Below are 23,115 nucleotides of genomic sequence, written 5' to 3'. Positions count from 1 at the left end.
CTCACGTCCAAATATTTATTTTAGAATTTTTGGAGTTCCATAAGTATTCGAAAGTTACAGATTGCTACGGACTGTTCTGTTTTTGGCAGATTCTGTTTTTCGTGTGTTGTTTGCTTATTTTGATGAATCTATGGCTAGTATCGCGGGGTATGAACCATAGACAAGTTGGAATACAGTAGGTTTAACACCAATATAAATAAAGAATGAGTTCATTACAGTACCTTAAAGTGGTGGTTTGTTTTTCTTGCACTAACGGAGCTTACGAGTTTTCTGTTGAGTTTTGTGTTGTGAAGTTTTCAAGTTCCGAGTAAAGATTTGATGGACTATGGAATAAGGAGCGGAAAGAGCCTAAGCTTGGGGATACCCAAGGCACCCCAAGGTAAAATTCAAGGACAACCAAAAGCCTAATCTTGGGGATGCCCCGTAAGGCATCCCCTCTTCCGTCTTTGTTCATCGGTAACTTTACTTGGGGCTATATTTTTATTCACCACATGATATGTGTTTTGCTTGGAGCATCTTGTATGATTTGATTCTTTGTTTTTTAGTTTACCACAATCATCCTTGATGTACACACCTTTTGGGAGAGACACACATGAATCAGAATTTATTAGAATACTCTATGTGCTTCAGTTATATCTTTTGAGCTAGATAATTTTGCTCTAGTGCTTCACTTATATCTTTTTAGAGCACGGAGGTGGTTTTATTTTGTAGAATTTATTGATCTCTCATGCTTCACTTATATTATTTTGAGAGTCTTTTATAACAGCATGGTATTTGCTTTGGTTATAAAATTAGTCCTAATGTGATGGGCATCTAAGTTGGGTATAATAAAAACTATCATATAAAGTGCGTTGAATACTATGAGAAGTTTGATACTTGATGATTGTTTTGAGATATGAGGATGGTAATATTAGAGCCATGTTAGTTGAGTAGTTGTGAAATTGAGGAATACTTTTGTGAAAGTTTGTGATTCCCGTAGCATGCACGTATGGTGAACCATTATGTGATGAAGTTGGAGCATGATTTTTTTATTGATTGTCTTCCTTATGTGTGGAGGTCGGGATCGCGCGATGGTTAACTCCTACCAACCCTTCCCCTAGGAGCATGCATGTAGTACATTATTTTGATAACTTGTAGATTTTTGCAATAAGTATGTGAGTTCTTCATGACTAATGTTGAGTCCATGGATTATGCTCACTCTCACCCTTCCACCATTGCTAGCCTCTCTTGTGCCGCACAACTTTCGCCGGTATCATACACCCACCATATACCTTCCTCAAAACAGCCACCATACGTACCTATTATGGCATTTCCATAGCCATTCCAAGATATATTGCCATGCAACTTTCCACCGTTCCATCATATTTTGTTCTACGATTTTTGAGTTGTAAGTAAATAAAAGTGTGATGATCTTCATTATTAGAGCATTGTCCCAAGTGAGGAAAGTATGATGGAGACTATGATTCCCCCACAAGTCGGGATGAGACTTTGGACTTTATGAAAAATAAAAGAGGCCAAAGAAGCCCAAATAAAAAAAGAGGCCAAAGAAGCCCACCAAAATAAAAAAAAGAAAAGAAAAAATGAGAGAAAAAGAGAGAAGGGACAATGTTACTATCCTTTTACCACACTTGTGCTTCAAAGTATCACCATGATCTTCATGATAGAGAGTCTCCTATGTTGTCACCTTCATATGCTAGTGGGAATTTTTCATTATAGAACTTGGCTTGTATATTCCAATGATGGGCTTCCTCAAATTGCCCTAGGTCTTTGTGAGCAAGCAAGTTGGATGCACACCCACTTAGTTTCTATGAGCTTTCATACACTTATAGCTCTGGTGCATCTGTTGCATGGCAATCCCTACTCACTCACATTGATATCTATTAATGGGCATCTCCATAGCCTGTTGATACGCCTAGTTGATGTGAGACAATCTTCTCCTTTTTTGTCTTCTCCACAACCACCATTCTATTCCACCTATAGTGTTATGTCCATGGCTCACACTCATGTATTGCGTGAAGATTGAAAAAGTTTGAAAATACTAAAGTATGAAACAATTGCTTGGCTAAAACCGGGTGTGTGCATGATTTAAATATTTTGTGTGATGAAGATAGAGCATAGCCAGACTATATGATTTTGTAGGGATAACTTTCTTTGGCCATGTTATTTTGAGAAGACATGATTACTTTGTTAGTATGCTTGAAGTATTATTACTCTTATGTCAATATGAACTTTTATCTTGAATCATTTGGATCTAAACATTCATGCCACAATAAAGAAAATTACATTGAGAAATATGCTAGGTAGCATTCCACATCAAAAATTCTGTTTTTATCATTTACCTACTCGAGGACGAGCAGGAATTAAGCTTGGGGATGCTTGATATGTCTCCAACGTATCTATAATTTTTGATTGTTCCATGCTATTATATTACCTGTTTTGGATGTTTATCGGCTTTACTAAGCACTTTTATATTATTTTTGGGACTAACCTATTAACCGGAGGCCCAGCCCAAATTGCTGTTTTCTTGCCTATTTCAGTGTTTCACAGAAAAGGAATATCAAATGGAGTCCAAACGGAACGAAACCTTCGGGAGAGTTATTTTTGGAACAAACGCAATCCAGGAGACTTGGAGTGGACGTCAAGAAGCAAACAAGGAAGCCACGAGGCAAGGAGGTGTGCCCTAGGGGGGTGGGCACGCCCCCACCCTTGTGAGCCCCTTGTGGCTCCCCTGACCGACTTCCTTTGCCTATATATATTCACGTACCCTAAAAACATCCAGGAGCACCACGAAACCCTATTTTCACTGCCGCAACCTTCTGTACCCGTGAGATCCCATCTTGGGGCCTTTTCCGGCACTCCGCTGGAGGGGGAATTGATCACGGATGGCTTCTACATCAACACCATAGCCTCTCCGATGACTTGTGAGTGGTTTACCACAGACCTTCACTACAAAAAAAGACACATCCGTGACATTTTGGGCCGAACGAATTTTTTTCTGTCATACATATGACACTTCTATGACGATAATTGTGACAAAACCCGGTATCATCATATATGTGGTGGGATCCTACTTCTATGACAAAAAATCATGACAGGAAATGGGCTTTTCATCCTGGGCGGGCCGGAGACGCAGCTGCATGACATTCTTTGGGCCGTCCATGACGGAAAAAACCATGGTAGAAGCGAGGGGGAGGAAACTTTCGGGGAGTTACCGGTTACGATGGGAGGTCGGGGGCGGAGCGATGCGCGTTTCTCTCGTACATACGCGCGTGTGTGCGAGGCGTTGGCTCTAACTGAACCCGAGCGAGGCGTTGGGCTCTAACTGAACCCGAGCGATTGCACTGCAGGCTATGCGTTACTGAACCCGAGCGATCGATCGATGGCTGTTAACTGAACCCGATGGAGCGATTCCTTCGCTACTGCTGCTAACTGAAGCCGATCGATGCTGCCTCTAGGATGAACAGTGAGTGTTGCGGGGGGGTTTGGATGAACAGTAAGCGGTGGCGTTGCCTCTGGATGAATAGGAACCCGTGGTGTGGAGGGCTGGATGAACAGTAGACGGTGGAGGGGTGGCCGTGGAGGGGTGGTTGAACAGGACCCCGTGGTGTGTAGGGCTGGATGAACAGTAGACGGTGGAGGGGTGCCCGTGGAGGGGTGGTTGAACAGTAGCCGATGGAGTAGCGCACGGTGGAGGCTAGATGAACAGGAGCCCGTGGAGGCTGGAGGAGGTCGACGGTAGCCCGTGGAGGCTGGAGGAGGTCGACGGTGGAGATGAACAGTATCCCGTGGAGTCCCGTTTTGCGGTACGCCACACCCCTCCCCCCATTTCGACCGTAGCGCTCCAACACAAGTCCGTTTCATCCGTTTTGCTGTACGCCACACCCCTCCCGATCAACAGGACCCCCGTTTCGGCCGTAGGAGGTCCATTTCCTCTGTTTTGCGGTACGCCAGGCCCCTCCCGATCAACAGGACCCTGTTTCGACGTTAGGAGGTTTGTTTCCTCCGTTTTGCAGTACGCCAGACCCCTCCCGATGAACAGGATCCCGTTTCGAACGTGGCCGGTCGAACACAAGGCCGTTTCCTCCGTTGTGCGGTACGCAAGGCCTCGTTTCCATCACCTATTCTGTCCAAGCTCTCCTGATGAACACGACCACACATTCCGTTCTGACCCTGCCGGTTGGCTCCCACGCGTTCCGTTGCCTCCCGATGAACACGACGCATTCCGTTGCCTCCCCATGAACACGACGATGATGCTGTTTCTCTGTTCCGACCCAGCCATGTACGTATGCGTGAGTAGGCGTTCGAGACCCTGCCCGTATGTACGTACGTGGCCGTATTTTCTTTCTTGCACCCTCGCTGCTATACGTACGTGTACATACGCGCCTCTACTACGACTAGTATGTACGTACACGTTCGCGACCAGAATGACAACGCTACGTACGCTTCGACCAGGTGGGTCACGACTATCAGGCACTTCCTTGCCTGCGAAGATGTAGCTGGTGGATCCCAGCAGTCAGGGGGGCGAATCATTTTGTTTTTTGGCCCGGATGCACTTCCTTGCGTGCGAAGATGTAGCTGGTGGGTCCCAGCAGTCATGGGGGGCGAATCGTTTTTTTGCCCGGACGCACTTCCTTGTGTGCGAAGATGTAGCTGGTGGGTCCCAGCAGTCAGGGGGAAATGGTTTTTTCACGAAATACGGTGGCCCATCCGATGGGTCCCCGCTGTCAGGTGGAGGAATAATTATTTTGTGCGTAATAAGGAGGCATTTCCTTGCGGCCGCCGTGGACCCAGCTGTCAGCCTCTCCACACATAGTACTCTTCCGATGGAAGTCGGTTGTTGACCACATTGACCACGCCGCGCTGAGAGCACCACAACGGTGGACGACGGCGAGGCCTAGGAAGGGGATGACACGGAGCCGGGGAAGACGCAGCAGTGGATGCCCACGCGAAGAGGAGTACGAGGGTGAGGCTGTCGTCGCCGCAGAATAACAGGGGGTGTGGGTGAGTAGAGGGATGGCCTGGCCAGCGGTGGGAGTAGTAGTGGGCGGTGAGGCCTCCGCGGGATCACAGCCGGCCACGGGAGGCAGGAGCACGCGGCACGACCGGCGCTGCTTTGGGCGGCTGGAGCACGAAGACCAGAGGTTCAAGAAGCACTATGGCCGTTGGATGGACATCGTACGGTCACTGGAGCTAGAGTCGTTCATATTGACTAAGTTGACAAAGCCCTCCGTCCCCGTAAACTTAGTAGGCCCACAAGTCAGCCTCCCACCAAGGTGAGTCCCAGCTAGCAGGGGGAGTATTCATTCTTTTGTGCGTACTAAGGAGGCATTTCCGGTGGGTCCGAGCTGACAGCGGGGGGAACGTTTTTTCGCAAAATACAGAGACCCTTCCGGTGGGTCCCAGCTATCAGGTGGAGGAATCATTATTTTGCGCGTAATAAGGAGGCATTTTCCTGTGTGGGACCCTACTGTCAGCCTCTTCCAATGGCTGTTGTTTGTTGACCATGTTGACCTCGTCGCGCCGAGAGCACAAACGCGATGGACGAGGGCGGGGCCCAGGAAGAAAACCACCCGGAGCCGGCGAAGCCACCGCAGCGGATGCCCACGCTGAGGGGAGAATGAGCGCTAACTGGTCGGCTGCGGGGTGAGGCTGACGTCGCCGAAAAATAACAGGATGTGTGGGTGGTTAGAGGGATGGCCTGGTAGCAGCACAGCCAGCCACGGGAGGAGGGAGCAGGCAGTCCCGCTGGTGTTGGTTTGGGTGGCTGGAGCAGGAAGATCAGAGATTGAAGAAGCACGGCGGCCGTTGGATGGACATCCAACAGTCACTCCTGTGTGTTGAGTAAGTTGACAAAGCCTTGCGTACGCGTCAAAAAAATTTTAGGACAGCATCATTGTCAACCTAGTAGGCCCAGAAGTCAGCCTCCAAATCTGTGGAAAACAGCATACAACCCATTAGCCAATATTTTCAATAATTTACAACCCATTTGCTAATTCTTAAGGACATTTGAAGCTCATATTCTTTTTATTAGCACTACAAACCATATATTCTTGGCATTGCTAAAAAATTCAACGAAATTTTGCATATTTCGGTGGGGTCCGAACTCTTTTAATCACGAAATTTTGAGTCACGTTAAAAATAGTTTTCAAAAAATTATATCAAAATAAAATTCAAAAAAATTCTCCGCAAAAAAATGAATGAAATTTAGAATCTTAACTTGCAAGATGCCTGTTCGTTGCACGGAACATGAAGATGCATTTGTATGAGTAGTTTATCTTGTGGGTGAAAAGATGATATTTTAATGTAATTGCCAGTTGGCTTTGGTTTTTATAAGAGTAGAGAGTAGAGAAATCATGAAAAAAAATGATATTTTAATGCAATTGCCAGTTGGCTTTGGTTTAAAAATTTACAACCCATTTCTTACAACTTATAGCCCGTTTTCTGGGGAAGCCCATTTCTCATCCCTCCTCGTCTTGAAAGATTTGCAGCCCAGCAGGGCTGAGAAAAGAAAGTAGGCCTCGGTTTTGGTATTCTCCAAAAGAAAAGAATTGGGCTAGCCAATTTCAGAAAGAAAAAATATCAACTGGGCTCGTCATGTGCTTAATAAAAGCGTAAGCGTGGGCTAGACGAGCCACAGCCCCCGCACAGCGTGCAGTTGAGCTCCGTCTCTGAAATTGAAAAACAACTGGGCAAGCTGCTGGGTCCCTAGTGTTATCCGCTCGTTGTGTAATTTTCTCGTTTATTGACTATATTGACAATGGCGTGGAACCTAGTTGTCAAACAATTAGGACGAAGTATTGTTTTGGCTTGTAATAACGAGGCACCTTCTTGCGAAATGCAATGACCCTGGTGGGTCCCTACTGTCAGCCTCTCCATGTACAGTCATCTCCTGATTCCTCTTGGTTGTTGACCATGTTGACAACACCAGACGGCGGCGAGCATAGCGAGCTAACCAAGGCGGAGAACGACGGCAAGGCCTCGGACGGGAACGAACAACAGCCATGAAAGATGCGGCAGTGTAGTGGCAGGTCGAGGGGAGTATGAGGGCAACAACATGCAAGTCAAGCATACAAATGGACAAGAAGCCCAAGGATTAATTGTTCATCAAATTTTTAGACAAAACCCAGATTGAACATGACAGTAACATCTAACCCAACCACTCTTTTTTGCAGTCACAAACAAATGGATCGGTCTGATTCATAAAATCAACATCCTGTGCAAAAAAGATATATTTTAGGATGTCTACAACTTGTTGTAAATAGAAGCCGAGCATGTTTAGAAGCCCATTTGTCCACCTGAAATTTCTTTTTTTGCTGTTCAACATGTTCGTCCGTGAGAAATCTCTTGCTGTAAAAATTAAGCCTCATGGACAATAGTAACCTTGCATTCAACAGGAAGAATGTGACAAAGCTTCTGTTTGCCTGGTTGGATGCATATCGTCCCATCGTTATTGTCCTCAAACGAATGTCATGAGACCTGAGAAAATCCTTGTGCTTATTACGCCAACGATTGGTTATATGTTTTTGTCCATGTGGTTCTGCCTAAGTAGACATGAAGATTCAAAACAGTTAAGGTCTGAAAAAAGAGTATGTCAAAAGAACGACAGCTGAACAGTTAATTCTAGTACAATATATACGGGCTTTCAATGTGCATGAAATCATCACCTCTATGTATAAATTCTCCAGAGATCGAAAGCATCGCAGCAAGCCAATAATTATGTCCAGATCAAAACTATACATTCTGATATATATGATCTTGACAGAATCCAACAGCATTGATAGGCTATCAATGGATGAACTCTTCATTGAGCATATAACATAATATTAGTACCCAAAGTGTACTCAAAGATGATATAAAACTTATGCGCATAAATGAAAAATGCAGCATACGATTACAGATGTGTAGATGATAATATACGGTACCTGAAAAGGTGAGGAGCCAAACACCAACTCCTTGTGATTATTAAACGGGTCACGAATTACACCCAAGGTCTCCAGTTTGGGCGCAGAGACGACAGTTATTTCTGAAGGTGTATAACAATTATGAAGGAGCAACCTTTCAAGTGAAGGGGCATCTTCAATGATGAGCTGTTGTCCTTCAAAACAAATTGCAATGCTTTTAAGATGAGGTGACTTTATTTGGAGACAACTGATACCGATTTCTATTCCCAAAACAATCAGCAAGCGCTCCAGGGTAGGGCAACTAGAGTGGATGATGCTGTGCAGTGAGGCCTCCGACATATAAACCACCACAAGCGAAAGTTTTTTTAGCAGTGGGAGTCGAAGCATTTGTACCAGATCGTCTGGTAGATGGCACCGAGCGAAGGTGGCGGTGTGGGGAGAGGAGGAAAACCGCGAGATGGACAACGGTGGTGTGGGCACAAATTCTTGGTATGTTTGTGGTATGAAACTTTCGTGGTAATGGTAGAACTCAAACTGCTAGAGTTTTACGAATTTAGGGGATGTCAGCCAAGCGTCCACCTTGCCGAGTATGGACAACAGGTAGCTTGTTGGGATGCAGAGGCATTGAACGGGGCCCTGCTGGTGAGAAGAGATGATGGCTCTGATGAGATCAAATTTAGGAAGGACAGATATCTGACGACAGTCGAGATTGAGGGGCGCGGTGCGCCATAGAGGGCGCCACTGAGTTGAGAGGACTTGTGTGCAGTAGCAATCCTTGGTGGGGAGAAGCGAGATGATCTCCTCAAGGATGACGTCCGGGAGATCGCTGATGCGGTCCACCGGAGATTCTACCTGTTCCTCAGATCCGAGTTGGGGGGGGGGGCTCGCCGCTTCTCCCCATGCTACCGGGTGCGGGATCTACAACCAGCATCGCCGCTGGCGGGAGCCTCATCTTCTTGGCGCTGGGGCCAGCCAACTCCATTTTCCTTGTGGGTGTCGCGCCGAGCTCACAGGTTTGAGCAGAGTAGCCAGAGACGAGCCTAGTGGCAGTGTGAGTGGGGAAGAAGGAGGGCTGGGGATTTCTGTAGGAGTGGAAGAAGAGGAGCAGGCGTTTTCTGTATGAGTGAGGAAGAAGGTGAGCGGGGTTTTCTGGACGAGTGAGGAAGATTGGGGAGCGGAGGGAATTGGGTGGGGAGACGGAAGCGGGAGAGCGAGCTGTTCGTGTTTATAAGGCACGCTGCACTAACTACTCGCTTTTTCCCAAGAACCGCTCTCTTCTTTTGCGTTGCTGCATGACTGGCCATGCATGCAGGATGCATGTGCCCGCCGGCCACTGCATGCGTCTAGTTTGTTACTAGGCCTATTTAATAGGGTGGTTATGGAGTAAATTAAGGAGATTTATTTTCTCTGTGTGCATCCACCAAATTAGAGGATGCGGTACTATATGCAGAAACTCACATTAAAGTAACATTCAGAAGAACAAAAGTTCAGCATGTCTATGCATCTCAATGATTCACCATACTATAACCAATATACAAAACTGTGAGAAGGTGTGGAAATAAAAAATCGGTCGATGCTTCCTGAGCAAAGGGCCTCCCTGCGCACACATTAATTTCCTGGGCATGCTTGTTTCTTCTCAATGTCGCGAGCACTTTGAGCATGTTGGCAACTCCACAACTATCTAGCTGCCTCATCTTGCAATTGATGCTGACACATTTGCAGCAAACAGATGAGGCAATAGAGATGACTCAACATGGGTCCATATTGTGCAGTTCCCCTGATATCCTATTCATTATCCTGAATCTGAAAAGATAGGAAAACAGTAGCTATACTTAAACGGTGTTGCAAAATAGTAGCACATATCAATAGCTCGGCATGACAAAACACGATCATCTGGACGAAGGGGATACTGACCTGCCTGAGGAAGATTACATATAATTTCATAAGTCTTTGGTTGATTTCCACCTTCGGCTGCACTGCTTGTTTGCTCCTCCAGACATGACAGGATCGTTCCGCACTGCATTCAGCAAGTTAACATACGAATAAGCTAATTTCATCTTGCGGTGGTCATTGTACCTAGTTACGAATGTAGGAATACCTGGAGCACCATGAGGTTAGCTAACAGCAGGTAGATGCAGCCATATAAATTTTGTGCGGTGCTACCAAAATTGAGGTTTGTATCCCTTCCCGTTATGAGAATTCTTCTTGAAGTTGGTAGAATGTGACGGCTTGTTCTTTGCATCAAACTTGCCTTTCCCCTGAGATTTGTTCTTGTTGTTTTGGGGCTGGTTGGGCTGGAAGTTCTTCTCGTGTACCATGTGGGCACTAGAAGCTCCCTCGGCGACTCGAGCATGTGTGTCTTGTGCTCTCGCCTTCTCCTCAAAATCAAGAGTGTAATGAGATCCAAAACAGAAAACTCACGTCTCTTGTTTTTCAGAGAAGTAGCAAAATCGTTCCACGACGGTGGAAGCTTGGCAATGATGGTCCCAACAACAAATTTGTCCGGCAACACACACTTAAAGTACTCAAGTTCCTTAGAGAGTGACTGTATCTCGTGAGTCTGCTGAACAACAGAGCACTCATCAGTCATCTTGTAGTCACAAAATTGCTCCATGACATACAACTCATTGTCAGCGCCCGAGGGCCTAAACGTGGCCTCGAGCGCAGCCCACATGTCTTTGCCGCTGTCAAACAACATACGAATCCACAATGGAATCATCAAGAACACTCAGCAGGGCGGCTTTGAAGAGGGTATCCATGTTATGAAAAGCTTCCTGCTGTGTAAGATTAAGATCGCCCTCAGGCTTACCCTTAGTGGCGTCATAGCAGCACATGATTTGAAACCAATATACTGCTCTTGTGTGCCACCTTTTATATTGCGCCCCCTTAAAAGTAGGCGGCTTCAAAAGCGCAACAAAATAACTCGGAGTAAATTGCCTGTGATCAGGTTTTTGGATTGGATTGTTGAATATATGAGCAATTTAGTATGAGATTTAATGCGAATCAGCAGTAAATAGAGCATGACGACAATTGCAAACATCAAAGTAATGATGCGGACTAAACCAGGAGGACAAAATCACATACTGTACAGCGGGAGCAGAACCGATGTGGTTGATGTTGTCACTCATGTCATTGATGAAGAGGTTACCGAGGTCGGGGAAGAAGGCTGTCGTTGAGGAAGTCGTCGCTGGCAGCAATCACAGGAGTGTGCTCCCCAAAAACCTGATCGCTCCTCTCCCGTACAGGATCACGAAAGGCAGGGTTCGGAGGACTGCTGTCCCTTCTTGCGGTGCACGCCGGAAGGAGGGCTGGAGAAGAATTGCGTGGCGGCGCTAAGATCTGGAACAGTGTGAAACCATATGATACAACGGCGGCTAGGGTAGAGCATGTCAGGTCGGAGTATAATAGTAGGCCTTTGGCCCCCAAACCCCACGTCCAAGTCAATAATAGCTCAAAAAAAGTCAATAATAGCCCCACCAAGGTTTGTCTCAAAAAAACCTGGAGTAATTAAGGCGTCCGTTAGTCCCTTTACTATAAATACAATATCATTAATAATGGCCCCACCTTTTGTCTCACAAAGTAGGGTATGTTGGAGTACAACCGGCTACATGTTTACAATCCGCTTCTCTTCTCTCTCCTCTTCTCTCTCCTTCGACTAAGCACAAATAATATATTTAAATCCTTATAGCCTGCTTATGTCATCTAATTATAGTAGTACTTGCTCTAAAAATTACTATCCACTGTGTAGTCTGAAATGTCGGGCGTGCAGCGGGCGGTGCCCTCGGTCGGCGTGCTGCTTCAACGGCGGAAGCAGTGAGAGGTGGCGTCGCCCTGACTTGCCATCAATGTGGAGCGGCGAGCTCAGCTGGCGCCGGGCGGGAAGCGCGCGCGGGAGGGGGGAGGGGTTTTTGTTGGGCCAAGAAGGTGAGAAGCCAACTTGGGATCGGTCCGTACGGGGAAATATCATGTGCTCCCATACTCTGCATATGACACTAGTGTATGTTACTACTCCCTCCTTTCCGGTTTATAGACATGTTTAGAGTAACATAGTAATATGTTATAGTACAAGTTTCTCCCCACTATGACCAGCCTTGGCCTCTCCTAGTGCTCCACCATGTATAGCTGCTAAGCCTGCCACATAGGCATAAAATATGATGTGGCACCAATAAACTAAGCACCTATGCATTGAACACTTGAGTTACTAAGCCATTTAATGCACTTAGCACCTCATCTAAAGAGCACTAATAGTATAGCCAGCTGCTGGCTATAAGCCTACAACCCATCTTATAGTCAACATGTACTACAAAGTGCCTAGGAGCACGTGCTAGAGCTGGCTCTTCACGAAGAGCCCGCTTACCTTCTCCTCTCCTCTTCTCTTTCCTCCAACTAAGCAGAAATATACTACTGTTCTATTGTACTTGCTCTAAGCACATCTAAGCACTTGCTAGCACCCCCTTGACCGTGGACCTTGACGGTGTATGTCACCTTGTGTCTCATAATTTTCCTCGTCATCATCTGAGTCCTAGAAGATCTCACCCACATCATCATTAGCATGCAGCCGCCTTGATAGACAACGTGCACAGAAGGAGTAGAGGCGACTGGGGACGCACCACCACCACGTCATGGGCACTCCGTATGTGCTCGTGTGCGTGCAACGTGCGTGTTTTTCCATCGGTGCTAGCTCTAAGGCCGAGGCTGCGGTCGTCTTCGTCTCCGACTAGTAGTTGAGCAATGACGGCAAAGAGGTGCTGTAAGAGATGCATATGCGCCATTGCATGCGAGCTTCGCCGTAGCACGACGAACCGGATGCCGCCACGGATGGCGCACGCCTCCATGCAGCCGAGTGTGTGCGCATGCATGTATTGTTCACGTGCATTCTGCGGCCAAGCATGTGTGCATGCACGTCTTGTGTACGTGCGTTGTGTGCTCCATGCTGTGTGCGTATGTGCATGAGTTGGATCGGATGGAGTTAGTGCGTTCGCTTGTGTACATATTTTAGAGTGTAGATTCACTCATTTTGTTTCGTATGTAGTCCCTTATTGAAATATCTAAAAAGACTTATATATTTGGGAACGGAGGGAGTATAAAACATCTTCAACTTAGCATCCTGATGTACCGTTTCTAGTGGTTAGCGAAAAGTTCATGTTCTTTTAGTTGTTTATAGGTGGGCAGGCGGCAAAAAACAGGGGAAAACGCGCAAGGTTCCTTGCAGACGCGAGGTTCCTTGCTCCTCCTCGGTCGTCGGGAATCTATGCTCTTCAACTCTTTTATTTTACGTGAGCTTTGTTCATCCTTTTCCCAACACGTGAGACATCTAGCATCAAGGTGCACGTGTCATGCAAGAAAATGGAGATAATCAGATAAGCAGTGCGTAAGTGAGTCGTGCGGGGAGGGGGTGGGGAAGCGGGGGGAAACCCTTTTCCGTAAGTGAGTCGTGCACTTCGATGGCACCTACGCAATATTTTTTCTCCTCGATGGCACGTGAATAGTGCACGTACTCAATGAAGGAGCACGGGATGGTAGCAATGACATGGTCAGCCCTTTTTTGGAGAGAGTACGTACTACTAGTAAATAACTTTGATGTGTCCCGTCAACTCCCAGAACGACGAGAAGCTTGATTACGCCTTCTCCCTCGCCAACGCGTGCGCGGTGGCTCGCAGCAGAGGAGAAACTTTTACTTACAAGCGGTGGGCGTGCAGCAGTTCATTTGGTGTCAGATTGCCAGAAGCACTACTGTAGAACCATTGACTTCCGGAAGAGGCAAAGAGCCAAGCGCAAGGTCACCTACTAACCTTAGGCTAGGTGTAGTGGGAGTAACATAAGTAGAGGTACCTCCTTTTTTTATTCTAGAAACAACCACACGCGAATATCAAGGTGCTGGTTATGTAGAACAAATTTCCTGCAGTCTGTGCTCAGCACTCCTCTATCTCTCTTCTCAGCCAGCCAGCGAACGCGCGGAGCCCATCGTCTGTTTGCTCACATGCGACCCCACATGTCTGTGAAAACGCAAGAGGACCCACTGAACCTGCACATCTTTCACCTCGACGTGCTGGTGATGAAAAACAAATCCAAGAAATATCTTCGGTGGCCGCTTTTGGAGTTATTCAAGAGTAGTAAGATTCTATTTACAGTTTAACCCAAGATGCACATCTCGTGGCTTCAACTTATCAACTACCACTCTATTTTCTTTCATGACACGACCTGGATGCTGGATGTCCCACGTGTCGGCAAAAGGAGGAAGAACCCGACCAAATCTTCGGTTGTGCTCTCGGATTAGACTAGTTGTGCAAACTTAAATTTTTTATTGTGTACTCCCTCCGTTCCAAAATACTTGACTTCCATTTGTCCAAAAATGGATGTGCCTATATACTAAAACATGTCTAGATACATATATATTTTGACAAATACTACCATTTGTCCGGGTTTATTGGTCCCCATTATATTTCTTGCCAAATTTTGACCATAGATTAAACTAACAAAATGTTTACGCATGTCACCAAACATTATATTTTTGAAAACTATGTTCAAATACGAATCCAATGAGATAATTTTTCTTGACATGCATTAACATTTTGTTAGTTAAATCTTTAGTCAAAATTTGACACAAACTACAAAGGGGACCTATAAACCAGGACGGAGGTAGTAGAATGGAGGGAGTAGAATGGATGCAAGTTTTTGTATTGGGAAGAAGAGTACATCCATATATTGATAGAGCGTTGGAGTTGGCCTTACAAGTGGGACCGCAGTTGAGGAAACCGACTATCGGCAAACCCCCACCTCACCCGCCGCGTGATGGCTGAGTTAGAGAAACGATGAGGTTGAAGAGATTGCTCTAGCACGGACTCCAAGAAATATGGTGTCAGATGGAAGTCGTGCTGGTGGCGTGTGCCGTACTCCTGGACGTGAATGCTTGTTCTGGCCCATGCCACCCTACTACTCCTACTACTTACTATATAGTACTACTAGTATCGAGGATTCGAGGTGCTGGTTACGTAGTACAATATGGCTACAGTAAAAACACCCGCACGACGCGCGAAGCATGTGAAGCTAGTACAAATAGTGTACTACTATTGTTGATGATTGGCCTCATCCGATAACCTATTGCAATGCACGGTTCATCGGAATTAGTTGCCAGGCGCCAACGAGTATATGGGCGCTGCTTGTCCTCATGCTCGTGATCATCACCATCGTCATCTCCCCCTTGGTTATAAAATTTTTCAAGTATAGGTGGTGGAATTTTCACAGGACCTTGGAAACACAAGAAGAAGGTTAATTAGTAAAGGGAAACTTGCTAACCTGCATGCATGTGGATGAAACAATTATAATTACGGTGGAAGACAAACATACCGAAATCATAACGATTCCATGCAAAAACAGTGCCACGAGTGGTGGCAGCAAACACAAGGCTCTCGTATTCAATTGCATCACAGTACTCATCCATGTACAGAAACTTATTTTTGAGCAATGTCCATCGAGTCAAACCAGCAACGACGGCAACAAGCTTGTCGAAGATAGCAACAACTTCATAGTTTTTGTAATTCCAAGAGCGGGTGGGAACTCGAGAAGTTGCTATCTTCCGTAGAAGACAGTCACCATGATTGTATTTGAATGTGCGTACAATACCGGTGTGCTCAACCTCTGGGCAGTCTGCTGAGATTTTTGGAAGTGGAACCCGGTCACGAGTGTACACATTCACAAGTTCCCACTCGCAGTTGGACCCAATGTAAACAACCCAATCTCCATTTGTGCCTGCCCAGGCCTTGCCCTCAAGCGATGGCATCTTAACGTCATACGTATCATTATAAAGTGGCATCAACTTTCACAGCGCGAGGCCTCCGTCGTGACGGCACCGGTCATCAGGGTCACGGCGAAGAAGATAGGGGAGATCAAACCGTTCCTTGACTCTTGGGTTCCTTGTAATGATGTTATTAGTTGAGTCAAAAATGGGCTTGAACGAACCTGCCATGCTAGCCGAGGTGATGATGTCGCACCGATCAATGAGTTCCTCCACCACGTCATCTTTCAGATCGAGGCAAGAATAACGGGGTCGTTTCCGTCCTGTTCCCTCCATGGAGAAGACGATTGAACAATGGCAGAAGAAAGCGTGAAGGGATGAAGGAAAATGGAGGAGGGAGAGGAAGAGCGTGCGACAGCAGTTCCAAATCGAGAGGGAAAGGCGAAGCGTCGGTGGATGGTTTCCAGTTTGCCACGGTTCACGAAGGGGCGCCGCGGCCTACACGTCGGTTCGGAAATACTCCTACTACTCGTCGTCGTCTCACTGATATGTTGGAACGGGACCACATGTCAACGAAACATGGTGTGTAATTTCTCGTGCAAAATGTGATCTGGCAGCGTTGGCCTGAAGTGCCACATTAGTTTTTTTTGAAAGTTTGCCGCATTAGTTATCGACCTTTATTTTTCTTAACATGCAATCTGAATGGATAGCTCCTATGGTCATCACACGTGAGCGGATATAGTGATGGTTGATTCGCTCGAGCAACTTTACTGTGGGAATATGGGAGTACTAGAGGATTCAAGGAACAGAGAAATGATGGTTGCTTCGTCCAAGCAACTTACTGTGGCGAAGGTGGGTCTCTGTGATTTGACTGCTCACTAGTCATTACTACTTTGGCACAACGACCGGGGTGAATCTTTCCCTGAAGTTGTGTTGTGCACTCAATATTGCTGCATGGCAGGTGGAGCCGAATGAAGGATGTCCAACATGCCGGCGAAACGAAGTTGAATTGTTTCTGGCATTGCTATCAATCCTTTAGGATTTGTTTATATGTACGCATAATTTTGATGAAATTGTACTATGATGCTATGAAGGTTTCAACTCTGGTTCCCGCAGGAAAAAAAAGGTTTCAACTTAGGATTCATGTGTCTTGCCTCGAGATTATCTCGTTACAACATTCCATCAAATACAAATGAAACTACCATGGCTAATGCATCTCAATGGTTCGCAGATCAGCGCCAATATTCACATCACAACTGAAGACAAAGTTGTGAGAAGGTGTACAAATAAAGAAAAAATATAATTGATCGATGTTGTTCGTAGGCATGGCTCCATTTCCTTGGCACAGTGTTCATTGCTTGGCAGCTAGTTTCACCCAGCTCTGTAGCCAAAAGAGAGGTGTATGAAGGACACCACAATCCGGTCATTTTGTGCAGCTCCACTAAAATCGGGCGGACCATCCCTGTTTGCAAAGATATCCAGTCAGTGTGATTACAATAATAGTGGAACTAGATGATGAAACATAACACACATAAATAGAAGCTGATCACCTCTACGATCTCTCTTTAGGACTAACTTCTTGTCGGAGAAGATTAGGCACGGAGTTGGATGAGGAGGATAGCAAAACCAATCTCCCTTTCTGCAGTCCCACAGAAATGTAAAAACATTGCCCGTGTGACATTTTGGCGGAACTGCACAAAACACTCTTCAGAAAAGTGATTTGTGCAGTTCACCAAAAGGTCACAATAGCAACAAGGTGAAAATGGATAGCCCTATTTGCAAAAGGAAGTCGAAAGGAAACAATTACTGCCCAATAACACAAGTTGAAGACACATACGCCGACAAAAAAGAAGCATGTTCCATGTAAAAAGGGAAGATAACACATGGTGGTTTATCAAAAATGGTTTGAGGAAGAGATTGCAAGATGGAAAGTACGCCGGCCAAGATACAATTTAAGCAAACAACTAAAGAAGATCCACATGCAGCAACGTGGGAAGATGGGCAGTGGAGCAAGGCCGGAGAAAGCTGTACCTGAGGGTCGTCGGGATGTTACTAGGAGGGCGCCGGTGGCCGGGATCTGCCCATACTGCGGCAGTGAGCAAGTGGCGAAGGCCCTACCGCGCCGGAGCTTGGTCAGAGAGAACGACGGGTACCGCATGTCAGGACCCCGACTCGATGTCACATCGATCTAGCCGGTAACACTTCATATCACTTTGCGGCCTCACGCACGGTGTTCCCACGGGTGTCGCCTTACCTATGCCCGGGACCGTTTGCGCCTTTTGGCTCACGTATATGATAGTGTCGCTAGCATCCATATGATAAAGAGCCCGGGCTGACATGACTAGTCGTAAACCCAAAGTGGCACAGACTTACAGGGACAGGCATCCATGACCCAGCTTCGAACGTGTCGGTCATCAGCAAGTGGGTCCGGGCTGTAGCACTGGGCTAGCAGGACTCCGGTAAACCGGGCTGTAGCGGGCTAACAGGACTCCGTTACTCAAAGCGTGACATTTCCCCGAAGGGACAGACACCGGAACGAAGAAGGACACATGCCGGCCAGCCTAAGTGTTCCAGAGCAGTAGCAAGCTACCATGGCTCAGCGGTAACACTAGGAGACATTTCCCGGTAAGAGAGGCTACTGAAGATAAACAACTAGATAGTCAGATCCCACACATACCAAGCATTTCAATCATACACGCAATATGCTCGATATGTGCAATACAACGAAACATCACAACATGACTCTACGACACAAGTACTTTATTTAAGGCTCAGGGAGCCATACATAACATACACCAAGGTACGGGTCTCACGACCCAACATACAAGTCATACAGTCATACAAACCAGCAGCGGAAGTAACTTGTCTGAGAACAGACAACTAGTAAAATAAAAGAGGCTTGGAAAGCCTAGCTATACTACGTGGTCCTTCACAAGCTCAGGGTCACCACCTGGGTCTTTAGCCTACTCGTTGATGTCAACGTCTACATAGAACCCATCAGAAGGGGTTGCAGCGTCTTCTGTAAAAATGTAGATTATAGCAACATGAGTACAAGGGTACTCAGCAAGACTTACATCAGATCCTACATACATGCATATTATCAAGAAGGGTTGGTGGAGTTATTGCAGCAAGCCAGCTTTGACTCTTGGCTAGACTATCCTACGATACTCCAACTTGAAATGGTTTTGCGCACACGAGTCCACTACTCACCACTTCAATACACTACCGAGGATCCACCTCCGTCTTCCTACGGAAGAGCCATCCTCGGCACTCACACTTATCTTGAGGCTTTTAGTAGTTTCCATTTACTTGTCTATGAACTGTATAGGCAACCAAGTAGTCCTTTACCGCGGACGCGGCTATCCGAATAGATCATGTTAACCCTGCAGGGGTGTACTTCTTCATACACGCTCTCACCACTTACCGTCGTTTACACGACATGTACTCGACAACCTTCAAGCGGAAGCCCAACGTGGGTGTCGGCCATGACCTACCTAATCACCTAAGCCTCCAGTCCAGGTTTATCGCCTATTCAGGTTCCATCCGCAGGGAGTCCGGCCGAGGTTTCCCATACGGCCCCGAACGATGTGAACAGGGTTTCCGAGATACCTAACGGGTATTCAGTACACCCGGCCACGTACCTACCGCATCACAGCCCACCCCTACGGTCAGCGCTGTCCACGGCCTCCAGTAGGCTACAAACACCAGAAACTAGTTGCAACTCCTGGACGGAGAACTAGGGTGAATAAGAAGCCGAGAGGGTCCATTGGTTTCGGGCCCAATGCATGGTAGTAGCTGATTCTTAAATCACACATACAGATCTCAGTGCTTAAGGTCGGCTTCAATGAAACAACCCACCATGTACTCCTACATGGCCTCTCATCGATACCTTTACCAAATCGTGTTCACCACACCACTCTCATTACCGACATTAACATTTCACTCTAGCCCATCACCCAGATGAACCAGACCTGACACGACTCTAAGCATAGCAGGCATAGCAAGGTAGGAACAACACATACACATGGCTCAATCAACTCCTACACATGCTAGTGGGTTTCATCTAGTTACTGTGGCAATGACAGGTCATGCAGAGGAAATGGGTTCAACTACCGTAGCACACAGCAGTTTGAAACGCGTTGTCTTAATGCAGTAAAAGAGAGCAGGAGCGAGAACATGGGATTGTATTGATATGATCAAATGGTTGGTTGCTTGCCTGATGGTTCGATGCACTGATACGGTTCTTCGTTAGGGTAATCACGGTACTCCTCGGAGGCAGAACCTGTCGCAAAGGACACCGATACACAACCATCACCAAACAATGTGCAACAATATGATGCATGCATGAAACATAGCAATATGAGTGTGTTGGGCTAATGCAACTAAAACCAGAAGGTTTGAACAAATTTGAATCAAAGATTCAAATTCCAAACTCAAACATGGCCTTTTAAAGTGCTTTTCCTTGTTCTGCTTAAAACATCAATTTAACTTGTTTGATCATGCATGAAAATAGTACAGATGGATAGATTGGATTTTTCTGATCATTTTTCATATATAATTTGTCCAATTTGGAGTTACAGAATAAAAGTTATGAATTTTTGAAGTTTAAATAATATTCTGGAATTTCCTGATTAAATTTAAATCCAGAAAATCAATTACTGCGTCAGCCTGACGTTAGTGTGACGTCAGCAGGTCAACGGAACAGGTCTGGGTCAAACCTGACAGTGGGTCCCGCATGTCAGGGTGATTATTTTAATTAAGATCTAATTAAAACTAATCCTGTATAATTAGCAGGGCTGGGCCCCACCTGTCATTGACTCAGGGGAGTCAACCAGGGCCCACCCGTGGTCAAAGTCAAAACCAGCGACGCCGGCGTTTAGCCGCCGGCGAGCCAGACGCGGCGGCGGGAGTGGTTTTGGCCATTTCGGCCACCAAAGGGGCCGCGGAGACCACCGGAGTGGAGCTGAGGACAAACCGCAGCTCTTGGCGGAGTCCGTTGGGGTCGGGGTGGCCGGAGTTGGTGCCGGCGACGACTTTGGCGGCCACCGGGGTTCGGTCGAGGATGAACTTGGCGCTAGAGGGGTCGGTGAGGCTCGTGGAGTGGCTAGCTAGGTGCTGTGGGACTCGGTGAGTAAGATGGACACCATCTTGTGGCCGGAGTGTAGTCGGAAGCACGTCGGCGACGAGGTCCGTGATGGCGCGTGCGGGTGAGCTTGGTGCGCTCGCTGTGGTGCACGAGAGAGAGAAAGAGAGGAAGGGGAAGTTAGCCCAGCTCACTGCGGTCTTGATGGAAAGGACGGCGTGGTCGGGGACGAGCTGCTGCGGCGGCGACGGCGAAGGGGATCTCCGGCGATGGCGGTTCGGGCGAGGTTGGTGCGGCGGCTTCGAGGCACGCGAGCGCTTGGGGCTCGGCTAGCTCGAAGGAGTAGAGGACGGCGGAGCTTCTGGACACGGTGGCTCGGCGTGGAGACGAAGGGGAGCACGGCTACGGCGGAGGTGCGGCGACGGTGGCGTCGGCCATGACGTGGGAGCGCGAGGGAGAGGAACTGGGGGCGAATGGAGGTGTCCAGGAGGGTCGGGGCGCGACGTGGAGCTCGTCCAGGCCATCAGGGCGGCGAGAGGGGGAGGCCGGGCGGCGTGCAGCTGCGTGGCGAGCTGCGGTGCCGCCGCCGAGCACCTTGGCTGCCTGCCTGGCAAGCCAAGCAGCTCGCTGGAGCGGTGGCCGGGCTGGGCCGGCCAGGTGGGCTGGCTGGTGGCCTGCGGTGGCGCCAGGTAAGTTTTCCCCTTTTTTTTCCGTTTCTGTTTTTATTTAATATATATCTGCAACTTTGTTGAATTTAATAAAATACCTAGGCAACTTCAAAAATCACCAAACTATTCCTTGCCCATAGTTGGATTATTTCCAACATGAAACATTTTAGTTTGGAGATATTTGAGCATTTAAATATTTTATATTATTTTAAATGCCCAAATTCAAATATTTATGATTTAATTCAAAAACCCTAGGATGGCCTAGGAAAATGTGCACCACTTTTGGCAGAGGTTCTGAACCAAGACAAAAATGATGGGCATTTTAGAAGGGCATTTCAGGTTCATTGAAAAATTATTTTAGTAACCCTAGTTGTTTTCAGAGGGGACTGGGGGTTCTGTCATCCCCATTTCAAGTTTCTGATGAAAGAGTAAACATGATGCAACACTCTAATGCATGACTAGCTAGGGTGTGACAACTCACCCCCACTCAAAAGAATCTCGTCCCGAGATTTGGGTTCCTCCGGGAAGAAGGCGGGATATTCAAGTCGAAGACGATCCTCCCTTTCCCAAGTTGCTTCATCCTCAGAATGGTGCGACCATTGAACCTTGAGAAACTTGATATCATGACGTCGCGTGGTACGTTCGGCTTGATCGAGGATACGAATGGGGTACTCTCGATATGTAAGATCATCTTGGAGATCAAGCGTTTCGTGGTCCACTTCACGGATAGGATCCGAGAAGCAACGCCTGAGTTGAGAAACGTGGAAGACATCGTGAACTCTGGAGAGGTGCGGAGGTAGTTCCAACTGGTAGGCAACTTCTCCTCGTTTGGCAAGAATGCGAAAAGGTCCAATGTAACGAGGAGCCAATTTGCCTTTGATACCGAAACGATGGGTTCCCTTCAGAGGGGTGACCCGAAGATAAGCCTTCTCGTCAACCTCGAAAGTCATAGCCTTATGTTTTCGGTCATATTGACTCTTTTGACGAGATTGGGCTGTTTTCAACTTTTCACGAACGATACGAACTTGTTCTTCTGCTTCCTGAATCATATCCAGGCCAAAGAATTGTCTTTCCCCGGTCTCTGACCAGTTAAGGGGTGTTCGACATCGTCGTCCATAGAGAACTTCAAAAGGGGCTTTACCCAAGCTAGATTGATAGCTGTTGTTGTAAGCGAATTCGGCAAATGGAAGGCACTTCTCCCAGTCCATTCCGAATGAGATAACAGAGGCTCGAAGCATGTCTTCTAGAATCTGGTTGACGCGTTCCACTTGACCACTTGACTGAGGGTGGAAAGCGGTGCTAAAAGAGAGACGGGTTCCCATAGCATTTTGGAAGCTTTCCCAAAATCGAGAGGTGAAAAGACTTCCTCGATCCGAGTTAATTTCCAAAGGAACACCATGGAGAGACACTATTCGGGAGATGTACAAATCTGCCAGCTGACTAGCGGTTATACTCTCACGAACAGGTAAGAAATGGGCTACTTTGGAAAGACGATCGACCACGACGAAAATAGCATTATTCCCTCTCTTGGTCCTGGGAAAACCGGTAATGAAATCCATACCAATTTTATCCCATTTCCATTCAGGAATAGCTAAGGGTTGAAGGGTGCCAGCAGGCCGTTGATGCTCTGCTTTTACACGACGACAGACGTCGCAATTTGCAATATACTGAGCAATTTCTCTCTTCATCCTAGTCCACCAGAACCTCTGGCGTAGGTCCTGATACATT

This window comes from Triticum aestivum, chromosome 5B (assembly GCF_018294505.1).
Source record: "Triticum aestivum cultivar Chinese Spring chromosome 5B, IWGSC CS RefSeq v2.1, whole genome shotgun sequence".
Taxonomy (NCBI): domain Eukaryota; kingdom Viridiplantae; phylum Streptophyta; class Magnoliopsida; order Poales; family Poaceae; genus Triticum; species Triticum aestivum.
This window is presented reverse-complemented; position numbering follows the sequence as displayed.